A 14,939-nucleotide genomic window follows, 5' to 3' on the forward strand; every position below is an offset into this window, starting at 1 on the left:
ATCAACCCAATGAAAATCACACCCAGACATATAATAATCAAGATCCCAGAAATTCAGCATGGGAACAGTATACTAAAAGCTGCTAAAGAAAAGAAACAGATCACATTTAAAGGAAAAACCATCAGAATAACAGCAGATTTCTCTTCACAAACCATCAAGTCAAGAAGAGCATGGAGCAAAGTACTTCAAGTCTTGCAAGACAACAAATTCCAACCCAGACTGATCTATCCTGCAAAACTCTCTTTCAAGTATAATGGAGAAGTGAAATATTTCCATGACAAAGAACAGCTAAAGGATTTCATGATGACAAAGCAAAGCCTACACAGATTACTAAATGATGTTCTAGAGAGGGAGCAAATTGATCCCAGCCCCATGAATGAGAATGGAAGGAACCCACCAAATAGGGCAAACAATTAAACATGGGAGAATAAGAGGTATACAATAGTAGTCTTTCAGTTATCCTTTTGTGCTCAGCAGCAAAATATTTCCATCAGCACACACTACAAATGGACTTCTCTTCCACTCTATGGGTCATGATTCCACCTGAATCTACAGGGTGGATTTCAAAGAAATAGCTGTAGCTCAGTCCCACAAGTGACGCCTGGCCACCAGTAACTGTCATGGTCATTATGCATGTCTACAACACATTAGAACTTTGTGTGATATCCTATCCTCAAACTGTTAGAAGTGCAGGTCATTTATTTGCCATTCCAGTATTTATCTTATATTTTACTCTTAGTACTTCTTTACTATCATGAAAACTTTCTCTTAGTGCAATTGTTTTGAAACATTTAATTTTTAATTAATTAGTATTTAATTTTCTGAAAAAAAAGTTAAAGATTTAGCATGGCAATCTATATTTTCATGCAAGCAGTCAAAAAGAAGACAGTTACTTATTATGGATTTAGAATCGCCTATCATTGAAAAGAACAGTGAACTTACAAGAATTAGTTGACTAAAAAACACTGTACACTTGCCTGCAGTCCCAAATCTAATGGTCCTAGTCTCTTGCTATAAAACCAGAGGTTACAAAAATATGTTTTTCTATCAACTAATTTCTAAGGAGAAAAGGAAAGATCAATTAGATGTGTGGAATGAAACAATGACACTGAATTTCCACTCATCATTCAGCTCACTGTAATCAAGAATTTGGGGTGTGTGCCCTGTCCCACCACCTGAAAAGGTAGGCATAAACCAGGAAGTTATAGGTTACTGGTGAATCTAGCCCTCCTCTACCACCAGTGCAGAGGTGTGAGAGATCTTCAGGCACCGTGTACCACCATCTGAGAATGTAGGTGGATACCAGAGAGATGAAGAATTCTGGTGAGCCCAGCCTATGCCCACCACTGACCCAGAAGATTTGCTGAGGTTTGGATGTCCAGTTCTCACCAGTAGCAAGAGGCTTGGCGAGTCCTACTCTACATACCCAATGTTGTAGGAAGCTTACTGACCCATTCTCCTCTTCTACCACTTTTGAGTCCTTTTGATCATTGGGAAAGTCAGAAATGCCAAAACAGAGGAGCAAAGGGCAATCTCAGTCCTCCAGCCCACCCAGAACTAATCCAGGAGACAAGGACATAGAAGAACTTTGAAGTCACAAACCTGAAATTTCTGAAATGATACTAACTGAAATAAAGAAACAAGTCCATCAGGCTACATAAGAAATAAGATCAGAAATAATCTCTCAGGTCAAAACAGAAATGACAACAATCATGAAACAATCGCTCAGCATATCTTAAGAAGACAAATGACATAAAAAGGTTACTTGAAGAAGCAGTGGCAGAAAATATCCCAAGCTTGAGAACAAATCTGACATACAGAGAAGTGAGCCATATAGAATTCCAACTAGCCACAGTCAAAATAAATATATACTTAGACACATCATAATCAAGATCCCAGAACTTCAGCAAAAGAACAGAATATCAAAAACTGTTAGAAAGAAGAACCAGGTCAGCTATAATGCAAGCCCATGAGAGTCATGGCAGAGTTCCCAACACATACCAACAAATCAAGAAGAGCTTGGAGTGAAGTATTTAAGGTCCTGAAAGAAAAGAACTTCCAGTCCAGATTTATATACCCTACAAAACTATCTATAAATTCAAATGGTTCGAGAAGATTATTCCATGACAAACAACAACTGAAGATATTCATTAACACCAAAACAACCCTAAAAAGAACAATGACAGATGTTGTAGAAACAGACAGAAAACACCCACAACTTCAAGAACAACAACAGAAAGGAAACATCAAGCAATTTAAAAAAGGGAGGATATAACCCTGAGCAGGAAAATAACATGACAAAGATAAGCCAATGCATATCTGTTATAATCATCAATGTAAACAGCCCCAATTCACCAATCAAAAGAGATAGACTGGCAAAATGGGTTAAAAAAATTAAATCCAACAATATGGTATGTACAAAAACACATCTGACTTAAAAGAAAAGTCACAGACTGGAAGTCAAAGGATGAGAAACAATACTCTATGTGACAGGAATCCAGCAAACATCAGGGATAGCTAATCACGTTTCTTAAAGTAAGCACGAGGCTTTGTTATATTATATTACACTGGCCATCACTGTGATAAAATGTTAAGCCCTGTTATATCAGAGATCATAATTTCTAAATCCTATGCATAGTGAAGTTTGTTTCAGAAAAATGAAAGTATTTTAATGCACTGAAGTATAACTTAACAGTTAGAAGACATGTTATTGCTCTTATATCTATACTAAATAAGTTTTACATGCACATATGCATGCACATGTTTTTGCACAGGCATGTTCAGAGAGTATTATATATTATTTTGTGCATGTCACATGAGAGGTCGCAACAAAGAAAAGTCCTATTTTACTAGCCTAGACTAACAGAATATTCCAGTGAGGGAAGAATAAGCACCAGAGCCACCCTCATCCCCTGACTTCTTCTGCCTTGATTGTACATGAGCATTCTGTGGCCTTATTGTTTTAGTACCATTTTTTCTTTCACTCTTCCACTCTAAAGAGGTTCCCAGTATTTATTTCTTAAAGGGATTTAGCATGTTGTGCTATAAATTTGCAATGAGCTATTTGAAATCTGAGCAAGCTCAATAGGATTGTATTTACTTTCTCTTTTTGCAGGGTAATTAATTCCATGCAAGATTTGCATCCTAGTATTACACAAAGACAAAACAGAAAAAAAAGCTCTATTTCTGCAGACAAATAGACTAGTGATGTAAAAAACTGAATTAAAATTAATTTGTAAGAGTTGTTTGCAAGACATAACTTCTGTTTAGCTTTCTATTGCTAGGTTAGTTAAGCAAATCCTGTGGCCTTATTACAGCTTTAAGTACATGAATATGTGTTTCAATTCATTGGCTTATGATTACATGAAGGTTTCTGTCTAGTAAATATATTTTCTTTGCCAACAACTTTCTTTCTTTTTTTTTTTTTTTGGCAGAACCAGGAATTGAACTCAGGCCCTTGCACTTGCCAGGGAAGCGCTTCTTCCACTGAGCCATCTCCCAGCCCCAACTTTCATATTTTTAACTTAAAATCCACATATCAGTGGAAAATGAATATAAATGTTAAATAAATTGCCTGAGATTATGTAAAATAATCTCAAGAATAAATAAGGTTCTCTGTTTTCTTGAGAAATTGTCTTCTTTTTTATGAATAGCTAAAGAAGCCACACAACATAAATATATCTTAATATAAGTAAATTAATTATACTGTGAATATGTTCAGGTAGTAAAATATATATCGAAAAAGCTTTCAGTGAAATAATGATTTTAGCCTATCTTTTGTATATTTGAGTTCATTATTCTATGCTACATTTAAGTGAATTAACTCTGCTATAACCTGGATATATCACTTTTGTTTATGTCTTTTAGAATAATCCTGCCACTTGACTCTGAGAATACCAACAACATATTGTTTTAATATATATTGCTAGCATACTGCTTCAGTAGTAAATGTTTAACAATACTTTTACGTTCTGTTATTGTCAATACATTTCTCAGAAAGGCATATTGACATTGCAGTATTATTTTATGTGGTAAATTAAAATAAATGTATCTTCTCTTTTCATTCAAACATTTTCAGTTACTAAAAAGTCAATCACTGATAGGCAATTGAAGCCTTATTAACTTTTGTACCATATAAAATATATCTATATTTTCCGTGTAGCGATAGTGTGCTGCTATGATGGCTTTATCAAGTATTTCGAAGGAGGCGGAAAAAGGAAATACCTCAAATTCAAGCAGGAGGAACTACAAAAATAGGAAAACAACAGGTTATAATTACAGATCAAGAAGACTGACACTTTCATGAGAGATTGTCCTCATGTTTAAAGTACTGTGAACATAAATAATTTTAGCATTGGTACCCTGTATTGGCTTACCTAGAAGTTAGAATGCCAGAAGTGAACCTAGAGCTTGGAATTTATCTTGAAGCTTTGGGCAGTATATTATATTATTATGCATCTGTAGACAATTCTAATCTCTGATTTCAATTTTTTCCTATGTACATTTTTTTTGTTTTTTACTCTTTTCTATATGCATAGTTACAGGCTGCCACAACCTTTTAGTGAAACAGAGACTGTGTTGTTTAGTAAATGAACCAATCAGAAAAGTGCCCTTCTGCCAGCGCTGATGTCCTGTGCCCTCCACACAGCACTGGATGTCAAAGCCATTAAAAGAGCATTTAATTTTAAAGAATCAAAGGACCAGAGATTTTATTCTATTTTCATAATGCAAGAGCCAAATAACTTTGATATAATATGTGCTCATTTTGAATCCATTTATTTCTTTGCAAAGGTTATTATTTAAATGTCTTTCTTGCTATGCTTTAAGGCTGTAAATATAAATTATAATGCATAAGAGACACAATCCTGCAAAGACTAACTACAGAATCCCATAATATAGGTTATCAACCAAAAAAATGGCATATTTTATGTATTCAGAAAAGCACAACTAAAAAAGAAAAGAATAATGATGAATAACCTTGGATTTCATCTGCCTATTAGTTTGGAAGATGGCTAATTCGTCTTCCTAAGAGTTTTTAAACCCAACAGCAATAATGAAGCCAAATGTGCCCAACTTACTTCTGGAGCCTGAAGGTTTCCTCACTGCTGGGGAGGAGTCAGCACTCTGCCTGGCTGCTGCAGAAATCAGACAAGGTGCAAGCATCTCCAAAGCGGATTCTGAAGCTGGTGTCAGAAGGACAGGTCAGCAGCTACTACATATCTTCCCAACACCTAGCTCAATTGTTACAGGGGCTCTTCAGAGGAGACAAGCAACCAAAAAGAAAAAAAAAGGAAAAGAAAGAAAAGAAAAAAGTATCAAATGTGCTCATGAAGTATCTTGAAACTGTTATTAGCTGCATGTATACTCAATCTCAAACTATACCAGGACTATCACTAAATATAATTCAAAGAGATTTGCATAATATGTCTTTCTAGTAGGATGTCCAATAGGCTCTTTTTCCAATAAGGATAACATCATTTTTCATTTTTGTAAGTTTTATCTTCACATTTAAGGTACTGGCCTATATAAGGCCATGGGTTACAACTGCCATTACTGCAAAAAAATGATACGTTAGATAATCAAATACTACACAGTTAATTTCCTTGACATTTAAATTAATTCAACATATAGTGTAATATTTAAGCCCTGTGTAAGTTCAAACATTTTTAATCTCCACCCACTATGTAACAAACATAGATATTTCACAGGTAGGGAACCTGATAAAACCCTGCCCTCATACATCTAATAGTCTTACATTTTGCTTGCTATGTTTTCTTAAATAAAGAAAATCTGTCAATGGCAACACATGTATCTAAGAAGAAAATAATAGGTATGCATATTATATTGAAATTTAAACTTAAAATTAGTGTTTCTAAAGTTCATGTTAATATGAATAATATTCATCTACTCTATGAGAGTCAATATTTAACCTTCTCTGATAACTACAAAATAGTGCCAACTGACATTGTACTACTGACTTTATAAATGAAGAAACTGCCTTACCCATAAAAACGGAATATTTTGAAAGGAATTAAAGTGCTGCACTTTTGCTTAGACATTGCATTTTATCTGCAGAAGCACATCATTTAGATGGAGGTGGGACAGGTCTGGGGGTTGAACCCAGGTCCTCAGGCATGCAAGGCAAATGTTCTAGATCGCAGCTACATCTCTAACCGTTGCTTAAGCAAGAGTGAGGGACAATACATTCCCAAGCACAGTAAAAACTAGGTATGATACAACAGTGGTATGTTTTGTTTATTGTTTATGCTGTCTTCTTTTGTAAAGATATAGGAATAATGTTACAAATGCTGATTTCAGAAGGTGATTCTGCCGTCTTAAGATACTCAATAATGAGGAACTTAAAGAGTAAAGGTATTGCCTATATTAGTAGTGAAATTCTCAAAAAGCACTAAAAATGAGAGCATAGATCAACTAAATAGTAGAAAATAGTGAAATATTGTTTATATGTTTCAACTATTTCTATGAATCTGTCAATGACTGCTGCTTATTCAAAATTTTTATCAGCATAAAAATATTTATTGTAAGATTATGTAATACCTAGGGCATAACACACATACACATGCAAGTTATTAGAAAACAATCATATGAAAAATGCCCTGTTACAGCAATTGCTTGCCTGCTCATATAACTATCTTCTAAGAACATATTGAGCTAATTTTTATATTCATATATATGTCATTTAAAAAACCAAGAAATTCAAAATCTCTGTACCAGTTAAGGTGTTCTCAGAGAGAACAAACTTTAAAACTTAAAATATTCTCGCAAAAATATTTTATGCATACAGAAATGTATTGGTACACTGATAATGGTGGTGTATTTTTTGCCCTGTTACCCCAAGTTAGTACATCTCAGAGATCAGTCTGTTGCTGTCTTCCACAGTAGACCCACCTATTCACTGTATGAGTCAGTCTAATTATCTTATACACATAATTAGGTCTTTTTTTTTTAAAGTATTTATTTATTTATTTATTTATTTATTTATTTATTTATTTGGTACAGGATCTTGCTACGCAGCTCAGACTCATAGTGATCCTCATGTCTTAGCCTCTCCAGTGCTGGGATTACAGGAATGCACCCCCATGTCTGGTTTCAGTGACTAGTATGGCATGGGCTAGCAAAAAACAGAGGACCAAAGATCAAACCTGGGTCCTTGCACTTGACAGGCAGGTGCTTAGACTGCTGAGATATCTTCCCGGCCCCCGCATAGTTAGGTCTTAAGTATCCAAATTGAGATGTGTGGAAGTTTTAAGATTTTGTTGAGGCAAAATAATGCAACCAATATCCATAATCACGCATTTCTTATTCATTTGAAAATCCATGGATAATAATGTAGTAAAATTATAGAATTTAATTAAGTTCCTGGAAGCAAATGTTTAGGCCAGAAGGCTCTATAGTTTTTACACCTCTGTGTAATTTCACTTCACTGTTTTAAAGAGATAGTATGTAGAAAAATAAATTTGAATTGGGTAATGATGTTTTATATTAGTGAATTGTATTATCTAAATATAAACGACTTAAAATATTGACCTAATTTTCCCAAATGAAGTATTGATGATAAATTGCATGTCCTTCATTTTAGCAAGAAAAGCAAAGAAACTGTTATAGCTCCTATGTAAAGTCTAATTTTTTTTCTATGAAGTCCTTCATGTTAATATATTTTTTACGGAAATCAAAACATTTTTCTTTCTGTAACTATATTAAGAACTTACTGCAAGCTAGGTATCACAAAGCATGGGTCATCCTCAAGTTTCCTAAGAATTCTCCCAAGAACAAAATGAGGTAGATAATACATATTCCTATATTACTGCTATCAAAAGCAAAGATAGAGAAAATTCAACAAATGACGTGTCAGTGACTTGCAGTAGCAGGGCTCTCATCCAGGACTAACTCACCTCTTTAGTTGTCTCATAGATCATGGCCTCAGAATGACTGGTGGAGCATTTATTAAAGAGGATATGTTTCCTCCAGTTTATGTTTTTGGTCCTTTTGTCACAGGTCCAACAGTTGACTGTACTTGTAATTTATCCATGGTTCTATTCCACAGATCCTCAGGTCTGATTTTGTGCTAGTATCGTACTGTCTTTATCACTATAACCCTGACACCAAATGTTTAGTGAAATAATCAGATACATAGGTTTAAATATGGCATGGGTTCTCTTATAAGAGAAACCTTAAGTATGAATAAAGAGCAAAGTAAAAGATAATTGCAAGTAGGTGATCTTTCTCAAAAAAAGAAGACAATTAGGAGATAAAGAGTAAGGAAGTAGAGACTCAAAAAAGAATTAAGGTTTGTTATGTACAAGTACCAGCTTCACACCGGGAATGTAAACATGTATGGCAAACATGTACTATACTTAATGGATGTCAAATAAGAAATGATTTCAAAAGCCCTTACAGAATTCTGCTATATTTTGGGTGTTCTTCTAAGATTCCTAAGTTTACTTCCAAGAGTGGTGCCATTGGGAATTATAATACTGTGAACTTTTAGAAGGAGAGGCCCCCTAGGAGGTACTGAGAGCTCTTCTTGTGACCATCACCATTCTCTTCTTTTTGTTTGCTTTCTCTTACAATGGGACAACTCTCTAGGCAGAGACTCTCTTACAGTGGGACAACTCTACATAGCCAGTTGAAGGCAAGCCAAACTGTGTGGCAAGAGCCTGTCTTAGAAAACAAACAAATAAAAAACCGTTACTGCTCATCATTGTTTTCTCTGACATGCGTTGCTGCCATTGTCATCTGGCACTGTTATGGCAAGCACAAGCCAGGGGAACCCCCTAACATAAACTTGAGCCCCCAAAACTGTGACCTAAGAAAACCATTTCTTTCTTAGTTCGTCTCCCATATTTCAATGTAACAATGCAAAACCGACTAACACAGATTCTTTTGTAAAAATCTTCTAATTCATTTATTTATGTGGCACAAGGTTTAGCTACACTGCTTGGGTTGGTAGTGATATTCCTGTCTCGGCCTCCCCAGCACTGGGATTACAAGAAAGCACCTCTGCACCCAGTTTTGGTGGCCGGCCTTACACTTGCAGAGAATCTGGGGCTGGCACAGCATTCGGTACAGGGGATCAAACCTGGGTGCTTCTGCTTTCCAGGCAGGCACTTAGATGGCTGAACTATTTTTCTAGCTCAATACAGATTCTGTAATAATGTCCATAAATATAGCCAGTGCAGTGCCCAAGAGAGGGAAAGTTGATTTGTGACTATCATATTACAATTACCAAATTTTTTTGTAGAAAGTAATCTATTATTATTATTATTATTATTATTATTATTATTTTCTGTATTTGGGAGAGGGTCTCCCAATACAGCTTGGACTTGTAACGATCCTCTTGTTTTCAGCCTCCCAAGTGCTGGGATTATAGGCATGCACCACCACACCTGGACTCTGTTGCAGGCTCAGCACTCTAGGTGGCAGGCCCGTGTGGCATGTGGTCCTGGGGATCGAACCCCGGTTTCTGCACCTGCCTAACCAGGTGTTTAGTCCACTAAGCTGTCTTGCCAGCCCTTGTTTTTATTTTTTAAATAGAGTAAAAATTAGAATTGAAACAGAAAAAGTTACCAGTGATACAGAATTTCATTTAACAAAGTAATATGAATTTCACAATATTTGTTGTAATACATAGTGTTGTCTTCCAACCAGTGATTCAGATTATCAGATTTATGCATGTAAAGTTGGAAGAAGCAAGTCTAAATAGCATGTTGAAATTAAACATCTATGAGAAATTCTGATCAGCATTGATGCTTAAAGTTGTTACTGTTTTCCTCACCTTCTTTAGTCTTAGAATCTTTGGGAACTCCTATGCTCATGTATTCCCAATAGATACAGTTGTCCCTCTAAAAGTTACCTGGTATGTGAAACTAACTTCTGAAAGAATGCAAAAAAACATGTGCAAAGGTTTGTAAGTCAAGAGTTTAGTACCTTTTTAAAAATGAAAACGCCTGCTTAGGCAAGTGCACAGGGACCATGCTTTGATCCCTGGCACCACATGCTGTGCCAGCCCCAGGGTGGGAGGAGCCTGCCACAAACAAAAACAACAACTAAAAAAATGAAAATCACTTCCTCCTCCAGCACACAGGGGACTTGCTCTGTCCCTGCGGCGTCTCTACTCTGTGCTCATCAGTTCTCTGAAAACAGAGTTTGGTAAGGAGCCTGGGTGAGAATAATAGTTACGGTCATGTTGCAGAACTGGACGGAAATCATACTAATGCCAACATTATTTAGTTATTATTTTTTGAAATGAAAAGGTAAAATTAGAAAACATATTTATTACAAATATACTGCATGTGAATGTATCAATATTAATACATATTTTTTTTTCTTCTGTGAATTCTTCCTAAGACTATACTAAGTTTTAACACAGTTATAACTGAAGGCATCCTTGAAATGTCTGAGGACAACACAGTCATAATTTTGCCTAATAATACAAAGTAACATGGAAGAAGTTTCTTCACATAAATTACCTTGTTGAACACGATGTTTAAGGATTATGTATCCACACATTTGGTCTATATGACATAGAAAGCCAGATGTTTTGAAATATATGAATTGGTCAATATATTTTACTACAATTTATTTATTCACTACAATTATAAATTATGAAAAATTATATTGTTTAGTATGATGTAGCCATTGTCTTTACTGGACTACTCCCAAATTAGAACTATAATACATGTGTTTGTTTATTAAGACAAGAACTTAAAAAGAACTTGAGGCAGAAACAGAATAAAATTAAAAATTATTTTATATTAATACAATTTTAATGCATACATTTTAAAAAGAATTAATATAAACAATAAAACATAGTTGGTCACTAATAATGTTAAAATACTTTAGAAATTAAATTAGGGATGCTGATTGAATGTGAAAATTCATTTGTGTCATTGGACAAAAGTGTATTGCCATATATTTGGCTATAGCAAAATGTTTACAAATTATTACCTCACGTCCAGGATCACATGACAAATAAATTAATGCATCACTACAATATTTATCACTTAATGTAAATGTCACATTGAAAATGAGAACAACTAATCATTCCATTCCTGTAATAGCAAAAGTTCAGCAGTTAAATAAAACATAAATCTTTGTGACCTAAAAATTTTATTACTGCATTTGTAATTTCCTGTTAACAGCTCACAGAAAGTAGCTGTAAGTGATGCTGTATTTTTGTAAGTTATAAGCCAAGATGAAGGCTTTTGCGTGAGCAGTGGGTTTGCATACTGGGCAGAGGTGGTAATCACTTTTTACTGGTTTTAAGAAATTAACGTATTTCACTAAGCATCATAATGGTATTTAAATTTAGTGTATTTCACCACAAAAGATACTAAAGTAATAATTGATTTAGTGACAAAATATGCGGCCACAATATGACTATAATTTCAAAACTTCTATCTTCTAGACAATGATTACAAAATTTTCATATGAAAATATGCTAACGCAATGTAAAATTAGGGCCATGTGAGAACATGGAGCTAATGAAATAGTTTTACTTGCATACATAGTGTTTTGTCCAATAATCAGGATCTAATGAATTCAGGATAATCATCAAAAGGTTTTGAATAGTACTGCTTAAATGTTTAAACTTGCTGCGCTGAACTATTTTCTGAAAATATTTTTTCCAAGAACAGCTTTGGGGCGTCTTCATTCCTTAAACTCAGCTGTCAGCATAGCTGGTCTGAGAGCTGCCCGGAGGATCTGAGGATACTGGGGGGCCCTGTAGGCGACCCTGGCGTCTGCGTGTTGGTCCTGCCTCCTCAGCTCTCACTGTCAGACCCCTCCAACTGAGCAGCTCTCTCTGCAGCACTTGCTGCCATGTTGTTTTCCCCCTGGCACGACTACTCATGAAGTCAATCTGCTGAAACCAGGAGCCAAATAAACTCCTCCTTCAACATGCAGTGTTGGGTGCTCTGTCCAGTGTCAAAAGCTGTCTAGTGCCTTTGATAAAGTAAGGAAATAAGATACAAGTAAAGTAAGAAAACAAAATACATCTTATTATCTTCATGGTTTGTCAAAAGTCAGGAAATACAGTATGGGCACGAAACATGTAGGTCAGGTTTTCTCCTCAGTAATGAGCTTTTTCAATTAAACGGAATGTCAGTGGACGGTCACTGATGCAATGGTTGCTGAAACTACAAGTACTACATCTCCACGCAGTATTTTCTTCTTGACTTTCTACTCCCTTCTTTCTATTTTTACTACATTCTCCACTTCCTTCCCCTCTCTTCCTTCCTCTAATATGTTGATATTGATACATGAAATCAGAAATGACTTCAGGAAAAATTATTAATACTATATATTCTATAAATATATAAACTTAAAAAATTTCAGTAGCTTTGAGACATTAATATTACATTGTGTGTTTATTCAAAATTCTGACTTTTGGGGCTGGTGAGATGGCTCAGTGGTCTAAAGCGCCTACTTAGAACAAGCTTAATCAAAGCACAGGGACGGTGGCTCAATCCCCCAGCACCACATGCCAGCCAGCCCCTCCCCCTGGTGGGCTGAGTTGGCCACACACACACACACACACACACACACACACACACACACAATAATAAATAAATATTTTTTTAAAAAAAAAGAAAGCTGTGGACTCAAGGACTTTAAAAAAAAAATTCTGACTTTTGTGGAAACCAAATCAATTTGTACTGTTGTTATAGTTTGTGTCTTCTTATCCCCACAAAACCTCATGCAGTCATGGGGCAGATTTCTAGAGTTTGAGATTAATTCATGATCCACTGGGATTATGGGTGTGAGTGCCGCTGGGATTATGGGTGTTAATACTACTCTCAGCCAGAATGCAATTTATGGGAGACAGACTTGCTCTCTGCAGCCATTGTTGTTGCTGCTCCTGCCCTTTTGGCTCTTGATCTCTCTGCTCTTTGCCACCAACATGAAAGGTTGCTCTCTGCCATGTGCCACACTGCCTTGGAGTCACCTGAGTATGACTGAAACCTCCAGTATCTGTGAGAGCTAAATAAACTTTTCCTTCCTTCATTTTGTGTGTTGGGTATTTTTTTTAAAATTTTATTGAGAAACAAATAGCATTGAGATAGTTTCAAAACTGATTAGTAGGACAGTTTCAATAATTAATACATTGCATATTGTTGTCTTTGTAGTGGTTATTCATAGTACAAGATGCAGACATGACATTGTGTCCAAACACTATTAGTACAAACATTTCTTCTCATTGAATTAATAGAAAATAGCTGTATATCTCTCCTATTTTGTATGTACAGATACAAAATGGTCCTTCACTTGTATTCCCTTTTTTTTTGTTTAGTTTTGTCAGAGGTGGGTATTCCATTGCTATTCAAATATCGTAGGTATGCAAATTCAGCAAAATAATCCAATATAGTCCGGTACTTGTCCCCGCATGAGAGAAGAGTAACCAAGACAACCATGCAAGATAAAAATTACATATTCCCTTTGCTTCTTAATATTCCTTATACAAGTAATACATGAACACATCTCTTTATTATTGGCCTTACCAGAGTAAGGAACAAGCAAGGTCCACCTCCATAAGAGGCTCTCTGTGTTGTATCTCACCTTGCATGAAATCTACATAACGCTGCCCCAGGGACCTGGATGTGAATCTTAAAGGTCAACAGTCTGAGTGTCGTTTTACAATTCTATTAGAGAAAAACATCCCAAATTAATGTTTCATTTTTCCAATGTATTATTTTATTTGATATCCATATTCCTGGAAAACTATGCGAATGATCTGGAATAAAGTATATTCCACAGTAAATTTTTAAAAAATGAATCAACTGGTCAATGGAAAGTACTTAATTGTCTCTGCTGTGAGTATCCAACAACCTTGCCGTAATGGCAGAGACCAGAAAATTACTGTATCACATTTTTGCTATGACGACCTGACCAAATGCCAAGTTGCTGTGGCCCTGGGCTTAAGTCTATGTTTGGTTTTTTATACTGTTTATTTTCTTTTAAATAAAGAAAAACAATTTTAAAACAATGTAATTGGAGAGTAACAATAATTAATGCATCACATGTTGTTATCTTCAGATAGTTATCCACAGTAAAAAATACAGGCATGAAAAATTTTCCAAACCATATTAACATAAACCTTTATTTTCAATGAACTAAGAGAAACTACCCAATAAACATATATATATTTCTTACTCATTTCCTTCTCTTGTCTTTCCTATCATGGTTTGTCTTTGCTTTGGGACAGTTTCCTTATATTCACAGCACACATTGTCAGTGTTGACTGCTATTCACTCCTTCCGCTTCTTACACTAGTAACACAACACGACGTATGCGCATGTGGATCTGATGCATTTCACTTATGCGTATGGCTTTGAGTCGCTTCCTTTTGCCTATACAAATCTCAGCGTTATCCTTCTTTATGGCAGAGTAGTGCTCTCTATCACAAAGACCCTCTGTCTGCATTTGCTTGATATATGCTTCCATAAATAGTCAGAAAAATGAAAAGAAAAGATGGACTACTTAGAAAATTTGAGAAGATTTAAAAGTATGAGCAGATGCTTAGCAACATGTATGGGAATAATTTTGTGTGTTTTTGTTATGGTGGATTTTTGTTTTGTTTTTAATTCGTAGCTTTAGAGTCCTTTTAAATGCTTAATATATTCCATTACTAAGTTAATCTACTAAAATGCATAAATTCAAATGAGTGGATATTCAGAATAACTAAGCTGAACTGTAGTTATATATCATACATATACACATATGCACAAAGTAGATATCTGTAATATAAACACTTGAGTATATGCCATAAACTACACAGACATATAAAATATTTCATCATAGTTCAATATATATCTGCCTATGGACACATATGCTGATACATTGTACCTTGTATATGTACCTACATAGACATGACAGAAAGAAAAACGGAGGGACAGGGTTTAAATGCATTGCAATGCTCA

At 35.2% G+C, this 14,939-nt stretch overlaps 1 protein-coding gene across 1 annotated transcript in view; it reads right to left on the bottom strand.

Moving 5' to 3' along the window:
* Positions 1–14,939, bottom strand: part of Lrfn5 (leucine rich repeat and fibronectin type III domain containing 5) — a 287,129-nt gene that overhangs the window by 150,107 nt on the left and 122,083 nt on the right. Inside the window, exon 2 of the mRNA XM_004647917.1 lies at positions 5,079–5,254. The gene's annotated coding sequence lies outside the window, so the exon portion shown is untranslated. The remainder of the gene's footprint in view (positions 1–5,078; positions 5,255–14,939) is intronic.

The sequence above is a fragment of the Octodon degus genome, unplaced genomic scaffold (assembly GCF_000260255.1).
Source record: "Octodon degus isolate 3935 unplaced genomic scaffold, OctDeg1.0 scaffold00340, whole genome shotgun sequence".
Lineage (NCBI taxonomy): Eukaryota > Metazoa > Chordata > Mammalia > Rodentia > Octodontidae > Octodon > Octodon degus.